This window comes from Mobula birostris, chromosome 21, assembly GCF_030028105.1.
Source record: "Mobula birostris isolate sMobBir1 chromosome 21, sMobBir1.hap1, whole genome shotgun sequence".
Taxonomy (NCBI): Eukaryota; Metazoa; Chordata; class Chondrichthyes; order Myliobatiformes; family Myliobatidae; genus Mobula; species Mobula birostris.
The window spans coordinates 57720502-57734774 of record NC_092390.1 but is presented as its reverse complement, the minus strand read 5'-3'; the positions used below and the strand labels follow the sequence as shown (position 1 = coordinate 57734774).

Sequence of the window (14273 nt, the reverse complement as noted above, 5' to 3'; positions counted from 1 at the left end):
ACTTCTTTCTTGTCAATAAACCTGATCAGTTCCCCAGCTCTATCACCTTCTGCCGAGGAGATCTGATCCTCATCCTGAATCATTTCTCTTGCGGGTCCTGCCACTTTCTCCAGGCTCAGGGGGTAACCATGGGCCCCCACATGGACCCCAGCCATGCCTGCCTCTTTGCTGGCGATGTGGAACAGCCCACGTTCCAAGCCTTCTCTGATAATGGTCCTTAACTCTTTCTGCGCTGCATTGATGACTGCATTGGTGCTACTTATTCACCCATGCAGAGCTTGTCAATTTCATCAATTTTGCCTCCAACTTCTACCCTGCCCTTAAATTTACAGTACTTGGTCCATTTCTGATACCTTGATCTCTCTGTCACCATCACTGGAAGCATCTGTCTACCAAAACCTTTTATAAACCCATTCATTCCCACAGTTATCTTAACTATACCTCTTCCCATCCTTTCCCTTATAAAATAAAAAATGCCACCCTTGTTTCTCAGTTCTTTTGTCTCGGCAGCATCTGTTCCCAGAAATACCCTCCTTCCTCAAAGTATGGGGTTTCCCTCCTCCACCATTGATGCTGGCCTTACATTCATTTCCTCCATTTCCCAATATTCACACTCACCCCATCTTCCCACCGCTTTAACAGGATAGAGTTCCTCTTGTTGTCACCTATCACCCCACGAGCCTCCACATCCAACACATCAATCTCTGCAACTTCTACCATCTTCAATGAGACCCTACCACCGAAGATCTTTACACCTCCCCCTCCCCACTCTCCGCCTTCCACAGGGATCGCCCCTGTGATTCCCTTGTCTATTCATCCCTTACCACTAATCTCCCTCCTGGCACTCATCCCTACAAGCAGCAGAAGTCCTATACCTGCCCATTCACCTTCTCCCTTACCTCCATTCAGGGCCCCAAATACACCTTCTAGGTTCAGATGCAAATCTGTTGGGGTCATCTACTGTATCCAGTGCTCCCGGTGCAGCATCCTTTGCTTTGTCGAGTATCTCAGCTCCATCCGCAAAAATGGGAATTTCCTGGTGGCCAAGCATTTCAATTCCAATCCCCATTCCTATTCCAATATGTCACTCCTTGGCCTCCTCTTCTGACACAATGAAATCACTCTCAGGTTGGAGGAGCAACACCTCATATTCCATCTAGGTAGCCTCCAACCTGATGGCATGAACATTGATTTCTCCAGCTTCCTGTAATTTTTCTTACACTCTCCTTTCCCTTTTTTATTTCCCCACACTGGCTTTTTACCTCTTCTCCTCACCTGTCCATCAGCTCCCCTCCTACCCCTCCTCCCTCCATTTCTCCAATGATCCATTATCCTCTCCTATCAGACTCTTTCTTTTCCAGCCCTTTATCTTTTCCACTTGTCACCTCCCAGCTTCTTACTTCCCCTCCCCCACCCACCTGGCTCGGCGTATCACGTTCTCGCTGGTGCTCCTTCCCCTCCCCCACTTTATTCTGGCTTCTTCCCCCTTACTTTTCTGTCCCGATGAAGGATCTCAGCCCGAAACATCGACTGTTTATTCATACCTGTACCAAATAATGAATAAGCATTTTTGTGTGGAGATCCCTTCTCTACCAAAATTTCCTCATCTCCCTGATTTGAAGAAAACTAAACTCGATGGATCAAATGGCCTAATTCTGTTCCTATGTCTTATGGTCTAAACGCCCATCGCACTGCAGATAGTTTTGAGTGTGGATCTCAACTCATTTATTACTTGACACATCCAGTGTCCTTGCATTCCTGTGATAGCCACCGTCTGATCCCTAAAAAGCAAATCTAAGTGATTAACTATGTATTAATAAAAAATTGCTCCTGATCATAGAGTCATAGAAAAGTAGAGCACAGAAACTAGTCCTTCGGCCCATCTAGTCTGTGCCAAACCATTTAACCGGCCTACTCCCATCAACCTGCATCAGGTCCAAAGCCCTCTATGCCCCTACCACCTACGTACCTATCCAAACTTATCTTAAATGTTGAAATCGAGCTTGCATGCAGCACCTGTGCTGCCAGCTCATTCCACACTCACACGACCCTTATTCAGTATCTCAGTTGAAAGTATTTGTCAGGTTTTAGAAGCACCTCTTCCATTGAACTATTTAATTACCATTCAATGACCCTACAGACCTTGGGTTTTACTCTTTAAGCTGTGCTTTGCACATTGTCTCTAGTCAAGAAAATCTCACAGCTGCAATTTACTAGTTTTGACATTGTTGTTCAATTTATCACCGACTGCATGCTTTCTCTCATCAACTTGTCTCTCAATCAAAATTTCACTTACCCAGAAAAAAGTATTTTCATAGCCACATGTGCAACTTCAATCAATCAAGCTGAAACACCTCTGTCCTGATTTTTCATTCACTTTATTTTAATGGGTTTCCATATGTCAAGGCTCAAGATTGTTTGATGTCATTTCGTGTACACAAGTGTAAGAAGAACAAAAATAATTGTTACTTTGAATCTGATGCAACACAAAAAAATTCAAAAGATAAACACAATAACAAAAAAGAATAATACACAATAAATATATACTAAGATTGTTTGTGTATTTTTTCCCGTATGGGGGGGGGGAGGGGAAGAGAGAGAGGCAGACACACACACAGTGGTATGTTGAATTACCGGGTGAATGTGTCGTCTTTGGGGTACTGCAAGTCTGTGTCTTTATTGATGTTTTGCTGCACGCTTGAGTACTCGGTAGGAGGAGCCAATATTTCCTTGCTGGTGGAGAGGGGGGATCATTGTTTTGCTGCTGCTTATGTGTGGGTGGGGGGAACTGGGGGGGACTTTGGGGTTCTAACATTTAACTGTCATTCTTTGGGGCACACCTGTTTTCATGGATGCTTGTGAAGAAAAAGAATTTCAGGATGTATATTGTATACATTTCTCTAACATTAAATGTACCTTTGAAACCTTTGAAGTGATGCCAAGCTGTACTTAAGGTGACTGACGTGAAATAATAAAGTTGTGGTGGAGTTAGTGGGTGGAGGTGTTGAGCAGCCTTACTGCTTGGGGAAAGTAACTGGGAGTGATCCCACACTTGATCCTAAGTTGCATGTGTTCACAATATAACGATCAAATCATGTTCCTACCCCAGAAACTTGAAGAACCATTGAAATACTGGAGACTATAAAGCACTGCAGCACAAAGGAATAATTATTGATTGAAACCTGAAAGAAAAGGGAGGCAAAGGTGCAGAAAGAAAATGGCATGAAGGCCAAAACTGGATCAGTCATGAACAGTAGAACAGGCTGGAAGGGCTGAAAGGCCTGCCCCAGGGTTTGTTTATGAAGGTTTATTGCCTCTCACTCCTCCTAAGCAGTGCACAGAAGATTTCTGAAATAAAGTCTCTTTTATTTTTCATTTGCTCTCTATTTTCCCCCCTCAATTCATGTTTTACCATTTCTGCATTTGCTGAATCTAATTCACAATTTTCTTCCATATTCCTGTTTCTTTCTCTGCCCTTCTGTTTAACTGATTTAAGTAGAAAGAGATTGGGTTCAGTTTTTCAGCTCCCAGATGACCCATTGACCATCCCTAAATCACCCACCCTCCCAGCTAGAGCCACCTCCAAAATGAATGGAATTTAATATTTTGGAAGACAATCTAACTTGCCTTTCACTCAAGATGTCGACTCCAATGACATTTACGATCATTGTCACTATAATACTGGTGTGCCTATTAATAAGGCAACTTGTGAAGAGAGAGATGGAAAAGGGTTGGTACAGACATCGGAGACCCACCTGAAGATGCAGGAAACCAAAGCATTAAACTTACACATGCTCCTCACACAGCTCTGAATGATTCAGCTAATATCAAAATGGGATTGGCAGCTAAAATAGGGAACAGAAAGTACAACTTAATGAATCATTACTTATAAATGAAGGAATTACTTGAGGCCACCAACATGCAACAGGAAACAAATGAATCATCTTAATCACTTCAACTTTTGACCTTTATTTGTAATTTATAACCCTGGTTGCATGCAGAGGCTTTGTAAATAAGTCTATTTACCTGAAGACATCACAAATGCTCTGACACTCCCTACATGTGATGCCATTCAGATTTCCATGGGCCACTAGAGATAAACTTATTAAACAGAGCATTTCCTATTTGATTCCGCAACCTCCGTTTCTAAGTAGGGTGCCAAGTCCAAATCTTGCTTGCAAATGCAGAGGCCTTTTGTTGGGAAAACTGCCTCATAAAGTTCCGAAGGTTCAGTTTCTTGGCATGCAGGATGAGTTTGCAATTTGGATTTGGCATTGGCTTCTCGGCAGAAGTTAGAAAGTGGTAGTAGTTGGTTGCCCCTCTGACTGGAGGCCTGTGGCAAGCCGTGGGTCACATGGATCATTGCTGGCTCTATTGATATTTGTCATCTATATTAATGATTTGGATGATAACGTGGATACCTGGATCAGCAAATTTACAAATGACTCCAAAGTTGGGGACGTAGTGGATAGTGAGGAAATTTAACCATGACTGCAGGAGGCTCTGGTCCAGCTGGAAAAATGTGAGGCAAGTGTGAGGTGTTGCATTTTGGGAGGACATTTCAGGATTAGGGTTGGTCAGGCACTTTGGTGGAAGAAATAAACGGGCAGACCATTATTTAGATGGGGAGAGAATACAAAATGCAGAGATGCAAAGGGACCTGGGAGTCCGTGTGCAAGATACCCTAAAGGTTAACCTCCAGGTTGAGTCAGTGGCAAAGACAAATGCAATGTTGGGATTCATTTCTAGAGGTATAGAATATAAGAGCAGGGATATGATATTGAGGCTCTATAATGCATTTGTGAGACCACACAGAGTATTGTGTGCAGTTTTGGGCTCCTTATTTTAGAAAGGACATTGGAGGGGATTCAGAGAAGATTCACGAGAATGATTCCAGGAATGAAAGGGTTACTGTATGAGGAACGTCTGGCAGCTCTTGGGCTGTATTCCCTGGAGTTCAGGAGAATGGGGGGGGGGGGGATCTCATAGAAGTATTCTGAATGTTAAAAAACCTGAACAGGTTAGCTATGGCAAAGTTATTTCCCATGGTAGGGGATTCTAGGACAAGAGGGCATGATTTCAGGATTGAAGGACGTCCTTTTAGAACAGAGATGCGGAGAAATTACTTTACTCAGAGGTTGGTAAATCTGTGGAATTTGTTGCCACAAGTGGCTGTGGAGGACAAGTCATTAGGTGTATTTAAGGCAGAGATAGACAGGTTCTTGATTAGCCAGGGCATCAAAGGGAATGGGGTGAAAGAAGGGGAGTGGAGATGACTGGAAGAATTGGATCAGCCCATGATTGAATGGTGGAGTGGACTCGATGGGCCGAATGGCCTAGTTCTGCTCCTATATCTTATGGTTACTGAGGTTTTATGGTTACTGAGGAGCACCAGACATTATAAGCAGCCCCGGCAGATTTGCAGGTGAAGTGTTGCCTTTCCTGGAAGGATGTTTGTGACCCTGAGTGGAGATGAGGGAGGTGTATGGGCAGGTGCAGGCCTTAGGCCACTTTCAGAGATGTGCCTGGAGGGGGATTAGAGGGGAGGGACAAATGGACAAGGGAACTGCGGAGGGAGCGATCCCTGTGGAAAGCAGAGGCAGGGAAGGTAAAGATACATTTTGTGGCAGGGTCTTTGGAGATGTTGGAACTCGCAGGGGATAATGTGTTGTCTGTGGAGGCTGATGTGGTGGTAGGTAATGACAAGAGGGACTCTATCACTATTAAGGTGACGGGAAGATGGAGTGAGTGTAGATGTACAGGAAATGGAACAGATTGGGAGAGGGCAGCATCAACAGGAGAGCGAGGGAACCCCAGTGTGGTTGTTTTTTTTTAGAAAGGAGGGCATTTCTGATGTAATCCAATTACATTCCAGCTCCATTAACAAAACTATTTACTTCCATCTTCAGCCATCTCCAAACCTGTCTCAGCTCACTTGTGGCTGAAACTTGAATCCATGTCTTCACTGCCTCTGGATGCAATTAGTTACTACACGAGTCCAAATTATAATTTTGAATACATTCAAAATTCCATGCTAACTCATAGTTACCCATGCCTACAATTGTATTGGCCTGAATACCCAAAACCATTGCACTAAACAGATCTAGAAGGCTCTGAGACACAAGAGACTGCAAATGCAGTCATCTGGAGCCGCAAACTGCTGGGGAAACTCAGCATGAGGAGGCAAAGGAATGGTCCACATTTCAGCTGGAGACCTTGCATTAGGACTGAGAATACAGAGCGGAGATGGCCAGTATCTAGCAGCGAGAGTGGCAGGGGCTGGCAGGGGATAGGTGGAGCTTGGCAAGGAGAGGGGTGATGGGGAGATGGAGCCAGGTGGGGGAGAGGGAGAGGTGGAATTGGGAGATGGCAGTTAGTGGATACGAGTAGAAACAGATAAGTAGAGAGAATAAAAGGGAAAGATGGAGCTTGGTGTGGGATGGGCTGCGGTTATCTCCCTTCTACACTCTGTCCTGGTGTACGATCTTGATCTGAAATGTCAGCTGTTGCTCTGCCATTTTCCCCACTGAGTTCTGCCAGCAGTTTGGCTTTTGCATTAGATACACGAGGCTGATTGCATTCATATTCCTCACTTGCTAAATGCAAGAAAGGAAAGAAAATGTGCTCCACACTGATTTAAAAATTGGATATTGGAAGCCCAAGGTGACTGAAGCCAAACCAACCTCTGGGAAGTCCAAAATGCAATGCACAACTAATAACATTGTGTTGGGTTGCATGCAGTAATTCCATCTAGACAAAAAAATGTTGCAGATAGACACTTACACCTCTGTGCAGAGATTTGTGATAGGGGCCAATGAGGTAACAAAATCAATTGTGACAAAAACGCTCAGTTAGATAACACACTCAAAGTGGCAGTACATTCACAAGAACATTAAAATTTGACGCAAAAGCACTCCAGAAAATACTCAGTTTCAATATATAACGGCATCAAATGCTGACAATGTCATTACAGCCTCAAAATCCAGACCTTTTATATCAATGTCATGTCAGATGGTATCTAACCCTAACCTAACCACTATAACCAGGAGAGAGGAATATGGAACAGAAAATGTTAGTGTTTCCAAAACTTCTTAACACTGTAGTTAAGAAGTGAGGACTGCGAACACAATAAGTCTTGTATACCTATTTGGCACAATCGTTTTGAAAATTTAGGTTTTCAAAATATGGTTTAATCCCACGTGAAATTACAAAATTGGTAGAAAATCAAAAAACTTATTAATCTGTCATAAACAGATTCCAAGAACATTCAACAAGAAGTGAAATAGAAGCCAATGTACTTATAGTTGATATATTAAGGCTTGTCAATTGAATCCTAGGGAACAAGGAGAGCTTCTAGAGCAAGATAAATTCACAAAGCTGTGTGAATCTAAAAACTAGACATCCATTCTTTCAATAAGTACGAGCATTCACCAAAAATGACTGACACAAACTGAATTCCAAGCATTAATTCCAATACTGTAAAAAAAAACAGATGGCTAATCATTCTTTGCAAGTGAATCTGCGACTCATGTAATAAGCTATAATCAAATTGCTCAAAATGCCCGCAAACTAGTTCTGTTACGTTCCCATGAACTCTTTTCACCACTCTGCTTGTACGTGCTACCCGTTGGTCTCATTTGGGTTTGTGACCATGCTGTATGTACAGAAACACAGGCACTTGGCAACAAACTTTATTTCACAACATTGGGTGTTACTGACTCACTGTTCTGTCACATTCTATGATCTGTGTCCTTTTGGCTTGCTAGCTTGGCATAAGAAAGTATTGCTTCAGATTCTTTGTCGCAATTATATGTCTCAAATATCTCTAAAATGTTACTCTGAGACTTTCTTTTCAGAAACTGGAGAGCTTTGCTCTCATATTTCCACCCTTCGATGAGTGATTTGTGAAATGCAGGGCTGCAGGAATTCATGTCCAATTTTCCTCATCGCCTACAGCATAGGGAGAGGAGGAAGGGGGTGAAGACAACTCATTGTCCCTTGTCATTATTCTATTTCATGACTCCTAAGCCTGTGTAGGTCAAATGTAATGCCAGGAATGAACATTCACTGTTACCACTCAAGTCAATCAGCTCACAACATCTCATCTCTCACCTGAACAAAGGTCAGCCGGATGAAGAACTGGTCACTTTTATTAAATACAGTAGCTTGCATCTGCCCCCATGAGAAGACGACCAAAGATTTTGGAAGCAAAGAAAGAAAGATTCTGTCAAAAATTAGAATAACTAAACTGTTCCCAATAGCGATCATGTTAAAAGTACTTATAAATAGTTATTTTATCTGTTTCAAATAAAATTATTATTAAAGTAAACCAGGTACATAAGCATCTCACTCCACAAGTAAAAAACTAATTGAAAATTGAATAAATAACAGATTTTTTTAAAAATTAAGTCTTAGATTCTTAATATCACTGAACAATTTTTTTTCCAAAAGTGTTACTTCCTCAGAATCTTTTTTACATGATAGACTGCTTGAAGCTGAACACAAATACAATTTCAAACTACTGGTATCACACAGGCATTTGGAGAAACAAGAAATTAACTTTTGTTGAATACAATACATTTAATTACATAACGGTACTGATGCTTTGCAATAGTTTAACTAAGCTAAGAATGTTTTATTGACGATCTTCATTTGTATGCATTGTCAGAAGCTTCTCGCTTAAATGTCCAACAATAATCAGCCAGCATTGATGGGTTCTAGTTGCCCTGATATCATTTCCCCATGACCGCAGTGTCCTGGTGAAACCTTTCACCATGCTCGTCACTGACAGCGCCAAAATTTTCAGAGAAGCAGACCAAATGGGAATGCAGAAAATGAATCTTCAGTGACATGTTGTACTTCATGGTTTTGTATAGCAATCATCAAAAGGGATTCATTAAAAGGGCAACTAGAGTAATTTAATTGCAAGTGGCATAGCCATTCCTTTGAGTGTGCTCGCTCATCAGGCTTGGGTGAGGGAGATTGTCTTGTAAGTTACTCACTGTCTCTGTTCATTCCTCATCTATTAGTGCATTGTATAATGAGAATGGCTCCGGGGCAGTGTTGTGTACTGTGTGCGAGAAGTGGAAAGTCTAAGAGACGTCCATTCTCTCAGATAAACACATCTGCACCTGCATCTGCAGCTCAATGACCTTTGGCTCATATGGGAGAATCAGGAGGTGAAAGACAGGAGCTACAGGGAGGTAGTCACCCCTAGATTGCAGGAGACAGGTAACTGGGTGACTGTCAGGAGAGCGAGAGGGGAAATGCACAGCCAGTGCGGAGTACACCTGTGACCATTCCCCTCAATAATAAGTATATAACTTCAGATACTACTGGTGGGGGGAGGGGGGGGGCGCGACTTGCTGGGGCAAGCCACGGTGACCGAGTCTGGTGCTGTGGCTCAGAAGACCAGAGAGGAGAAGAGGATTGAGGACTGCAGTGTTGATCAGAGATTAGTCACAGGAACAGAGGCAAGGTTTTGTGGGCACAGTAGAGACGCCCAGATGGTACGTTGCCTCCCTGTTGCCAGAATCAGGGATGTCTTGGATCGGGTCCATGGTATTCTCAAGGCTAAGAGTGAGCGGCCATAAATCTTGGTACATATTGGCACCAATGACATGGGTAGACAGGGTGAGGAAGTCCTGAAGAAAGATTTTAGTGAGCTAGGTAGAAAACTGAGGAACAGGACCTCCAGGGTAGTAATCTCGGGATTGCTGCTTGTGCCACGTGCCAGTGAGGGTAAGAATTGGATGACTTGGCAGGTGACTGTGTGGTCGAGGAACTGGTGCAGGGGTCAGGGGTTCAGATTTATGGATTATTAGGATCTCTTTTGGGGAAGGTATGACCTGTACAAAAGGGACAGTTTACACCTGAACCTGAGCGGATCCAATATCCTTATGGGCAGGCTGGCGAGAGTTGCTCGGGTGAGTTTAAACTAATTTAGCAGGGAGATAGGAACTGGAGTGATAGTGCTGAGGATGAGGTAGCTAGTTTACAAACAGAGGAAATGTGTAGTGAGACTCCTAGCAAGGAGAGGCTGATGATAGGGCAAAATTGCAGTCAACAGGATGAGTTGCAACTTAAAAGGTGGACAAAATCGAAAAGGGTGACTACAGGACCGAAGGTGTTGTATTTGAATGAGCACAGTATACAGAATAAGGTCAATGAACTTGCGGCACAGTTACAGATCAGCAAGTATGATGTTGTAGGCATCACAGAATCATGACTGAAAGAAGATTATAGCTCAGAGCTTAATGTTCATGGATACACAGTATGTTGAAAGGATAGGCAGGGGAGGCTGACGGGGTGGTGTGACTGTTGCTAAAAAATAAAATTAAATCATTAGAAAGAGGTGACAAAGGGTCAGAGGATGTTGAATCGTTGTGCATAGAGCTAAGGAACTGTAAGGGTAAAAAAACCCTGATGAGAGTTGTATACAGACTCACAAACATTAGTAAGGATGTGCCCTACAAATTACAATGGGATATAGAAAATCCATGCCAAAAGAGCAATGTTACAATAGTCATGGGGGACTTCAATATGCAGGTAGATTGGGAAAATCAGGTTGGTGCTGGATTACAGGAGGGGGAATTTCAAGAGTGCCTATGAGATTGTTTTTTAGAGCAGCTTGTGGTTGAGCCCACTAGAGGATCGGCCATTCTGGATTGGGTGTTCTGCAAAGAACCAGAATTGATTAGAGAGCTTAAGGTAAAAGAACCCTTGGGGGAAAGTGATCATAATCTGAACAAATTAACCCGAAATTTGAAAAGGAGAAGCTAAGGTCAGGTGTATCAGTATTACTGTGGAGTGAAGGGAATTATAGAGGCATGAGAGAGTAGCTGGCTAGAATTGAAAGGAAAAGAACACTGGCAGCGATGATGGCAGAGCAGCAACAGCTGGAATTTCTGGAAGCAATTCCAAAGGCACAGGATATACACATCCCAAAGAGGAAGAAGTATTCTAAGGGAAAAATGACACAACCATGGCTATCAAGAGAATTCAAAGCCTACATAAAAGCCAATGAGGACATATAATAGAGCAAAAATTAGTGGGAAGTTAGGGGATTGGGAAGCTTTTAAATTACCAACAGAAGGCAACTAAGAAAGTCATTAAGAACATAAAGATGGAATGAAAAAGTAATCTAGCCAATAATATTAAAGAGGAAACCAAAAGTTTCTTCAGACACATAGAGTAACAAAGTGGTGAGAATGGATATCAGACTGCTGAAAAATTATGCTGGAGAGGTAGTAATGGAAGACAAGGAAATAGCACATGAACTGAATTAAGTATTTTGCATCAGTCTTCACTGTGGAAGACAATAACAGTATAGTTGTAGTTCCAGGAGCCATTGATCATGAAGTCTATGAAGTTACAATTACTAGAGAGAATGTTCTTGGGAAGCTGAAAGGTCTGAAGTTATATAAGTCACCTGGACTAGATGGTGTACACCCCAGAGTTCTGAAAGAGGTGGCTGAAGAGATTGTGGAGGCATTGGTAATGATCTTCAAGAATCACTAGATTCTGGGATGATTCCAGGTGACTGGAAATTTGCAAATGTTACTCCACTCTTCAAGGAGGGAAAGAGATAGAAAGAAGGAAACTATAGGACAGTTAATCTGACCTCAGTGGTTGGGAAGATGTTGGAGTCAATTATTAAAATGTGCTTTGGGGGTACTTAGAGGAACATGATAAATTACGCAGTAGTCAGCACGGTTTCCTGAAGGGAAAATCTTGCCTGACAGACCCATTGGAATTCTTTGAAGAAATAACAAGCAGGATAGACAAATCAGTTGCTGTTGCATACTTGGATTTTCAGTAGACCTTTGATAAGATACCACAGATGAGGCTGCTTAACAAGCTACAAGTCCATGGTATTACAGGAAAGAGTCTAAAGCAGTGTCTGACTGGCAAGAGGCAAAGAGTGGGAATGAAGGGAGCTATTTCTGGTAGGCTGCCGGTGACCAGTGGTGATCCACAGGGATCTGTGTTGGGACCGATTATTTTTATGTTATATGTCAATGATTTGGACGATGGAATTGATTACTTTGCTGTATTTTGCAGATGATATGAAGATAGGTAGAGGGGAAGGTAGTTTTGAGGCTACAGAAGGACTTAGGCAGATTAGGAGAATGTGTAAAGAAGCAGCAGATAAAATATAGTCTCAGGAAGTTTATAGTCATGCACTTTGGTAGAAGAAATGAAAGGGTTGACTATTTTCTAAATGAACAGAAAATACACAAAACTGAGGTGCAAAGTGGCTTGGGAGTCCTTGTGTAGGATTTCCTAAAAGTTAATTTGCAGGTTAAGTCTATGGTGAGTAAGGCAAATACAATGTTTAATTTCAAGAGGACTAGTATATAAAAGCAAGGATGTAATGTTGAGACTTTATAAAGCACTAGCGAGGTCTCACTTGGAATATTCTGAGCAGTTTTGAGCCATTTATCTTAGAGAGAATGTGATGAAACTCAAGAGGATTCAAAGGAGGCTCAGGAAACTTATTCCAGGATTGAATAGCTTGTCATAGGAAAAGAGTTTGATGGCTCTGCGTCTGTATTCACAAGAATTCAGAAGAATGAGGGGTGACCTAATTGAAACCTATTGAATGTTGAAAGGCCTTGATAGAGTGGATGTGGAGAGGATGTTTCCTATGTGAGATTGTTGAAGACCAGATGACACAGCCTCAGAATAGAGGGGTGTCCTTTTGGAATGGAGATGAGGAGAAACTTTTTTTTTTAACCAAAGACTGGATAATCTGTGGAATTCTTTGCCACAGGTAGCTGTGGGGCCAAGTCTTTATGTATATTTAGGGCAGAGATTGATAGATTCTTGATTGGTCAGGGCATGAAGGGATACAGGGGGAAGGCAGAAGATTGGGGCTGAAAGGAAAAATGGATCAGCCATGATGAAATGGTGAAGCAGACTCAATGGGCCAAATGGACTAATTCTGATCTAACATCTTACAGTTTTATGGTATGCTTGAAGCACGTTGTCAAGCAGCTGCAGGCAGTTTGGTGGTGTGTAGTTCCCAAGAAAATTTTCAACAACATCATTGAATACCTTCCATGCGATTTTCTCCAGTCCCATTAGAAGTTCTTAGAATTGCCTGTCATTGATGACCTGTTTGATTTGTGGACCAAGAAAAGTGCCTTCTTTCATCTTGGTATCAGTTATTCTGGGTTGAATTATGAATTGATTCAATTATGAAATAAAGGCAACTTTTCAAAGTGGTGCATGATAGAGAAGTTTCGTGGTGAGCTTCATGATCAGCAGCCCAAAATCCATAAGATAAACCTAAAAGTATTCAGGAAGCAAAATTATTGTTGACCAGTGTATCCTATTCATTTTGAGGATCATGTAGCAGACTGAGTGATTTCGATCTCAGGACTGACTTTTACAATTATGACATTCTCTACAGTATCTGTAACAACTTCAGAGTGTGAATTTAACTGCACGACCCGTTAACCAATCAAATATCTGTGTCTTGCAGCTTGAGCAGAAATGGAACATTATCTTCGGGCTTCGCGTTAAATGGCCACTACCCACAATCTGGAGCCGGGTCACTTCCAACCTGCACGCAGTCCTCTCTCTCGCAGTATGGAATACGCACAGCTCGGCACTTCGGTAACCACATGGTGAAAATAGCGACTAGTTTGCATTCTGCATGATGGTGTTAACTTCCCCCTCTTTCACATTTCCACTTTTATCCCTTTCACTTACTGTATACTAATAAACTACTTTTCATGCTTGTGTTCTGCTGTTGTTTGAGATAACGCGTAAATCTGCCAGGTTCACTTGTCTTCAGAATTTACACAGTCAGCATTATTGCCTATTTCCTCGGCGTTCCTCCAAACCTGCAAACCTGCCCAGGTTTTTCAGTCAACTATGAAGTGCTTCACCTTGCCTCTAATCCGATGGAAAACATCTGCACAAAAGTCAGGCAATCGACTGCACTGTGGATTTCCACATAACCACTCACAATGTTAACTTAGCTCTGCCTCTCCCAAAAGTTTTGCAATCCAGCAACAGTGATGTCATCAAGCAGCATGAGCATCCAATCAAGCTGAAAAACTCTCCTGGACATTAAACCAGGAAGTAAAAAGCACCATTTTTAAACATCTTTTTTTGTAATTTGCACAATAAACATTGGACCCAGCTTAGATTGGCACCTGAGCAAAATGTCATAAAGGCCAAATTATTTTCCAAGTCATCAAAATACCTATCTTGAGAAAATTAGATTGTTTTATCTTTCCAGTATATTGTCATATTTATAG

General features: G+C 42.1%; 1 long non-coding RNA gene across 1 annotated transcript in view; it reads left to right on the top strand.

The window, feature by feature from the left end:
• LOC140185980 (uncharacterized) overlaps positions 1 to 13737 on the top strand; it is a 48536-nt gene extending 34799 nt beyond the window's left edge. The window contains exon 3 of the long non-coding RNA XR_011882759.1: positions 13490 to 13737. This is a non-coding gene — a long non-coding RNA (uncharacterized lncRNA). The remainder of the gene's footprint in view (positions 1 to 13489) is intronic.
• The last annotated feature ends 536 nt before the right edge of the window (positions 13738 to 14273 follow it).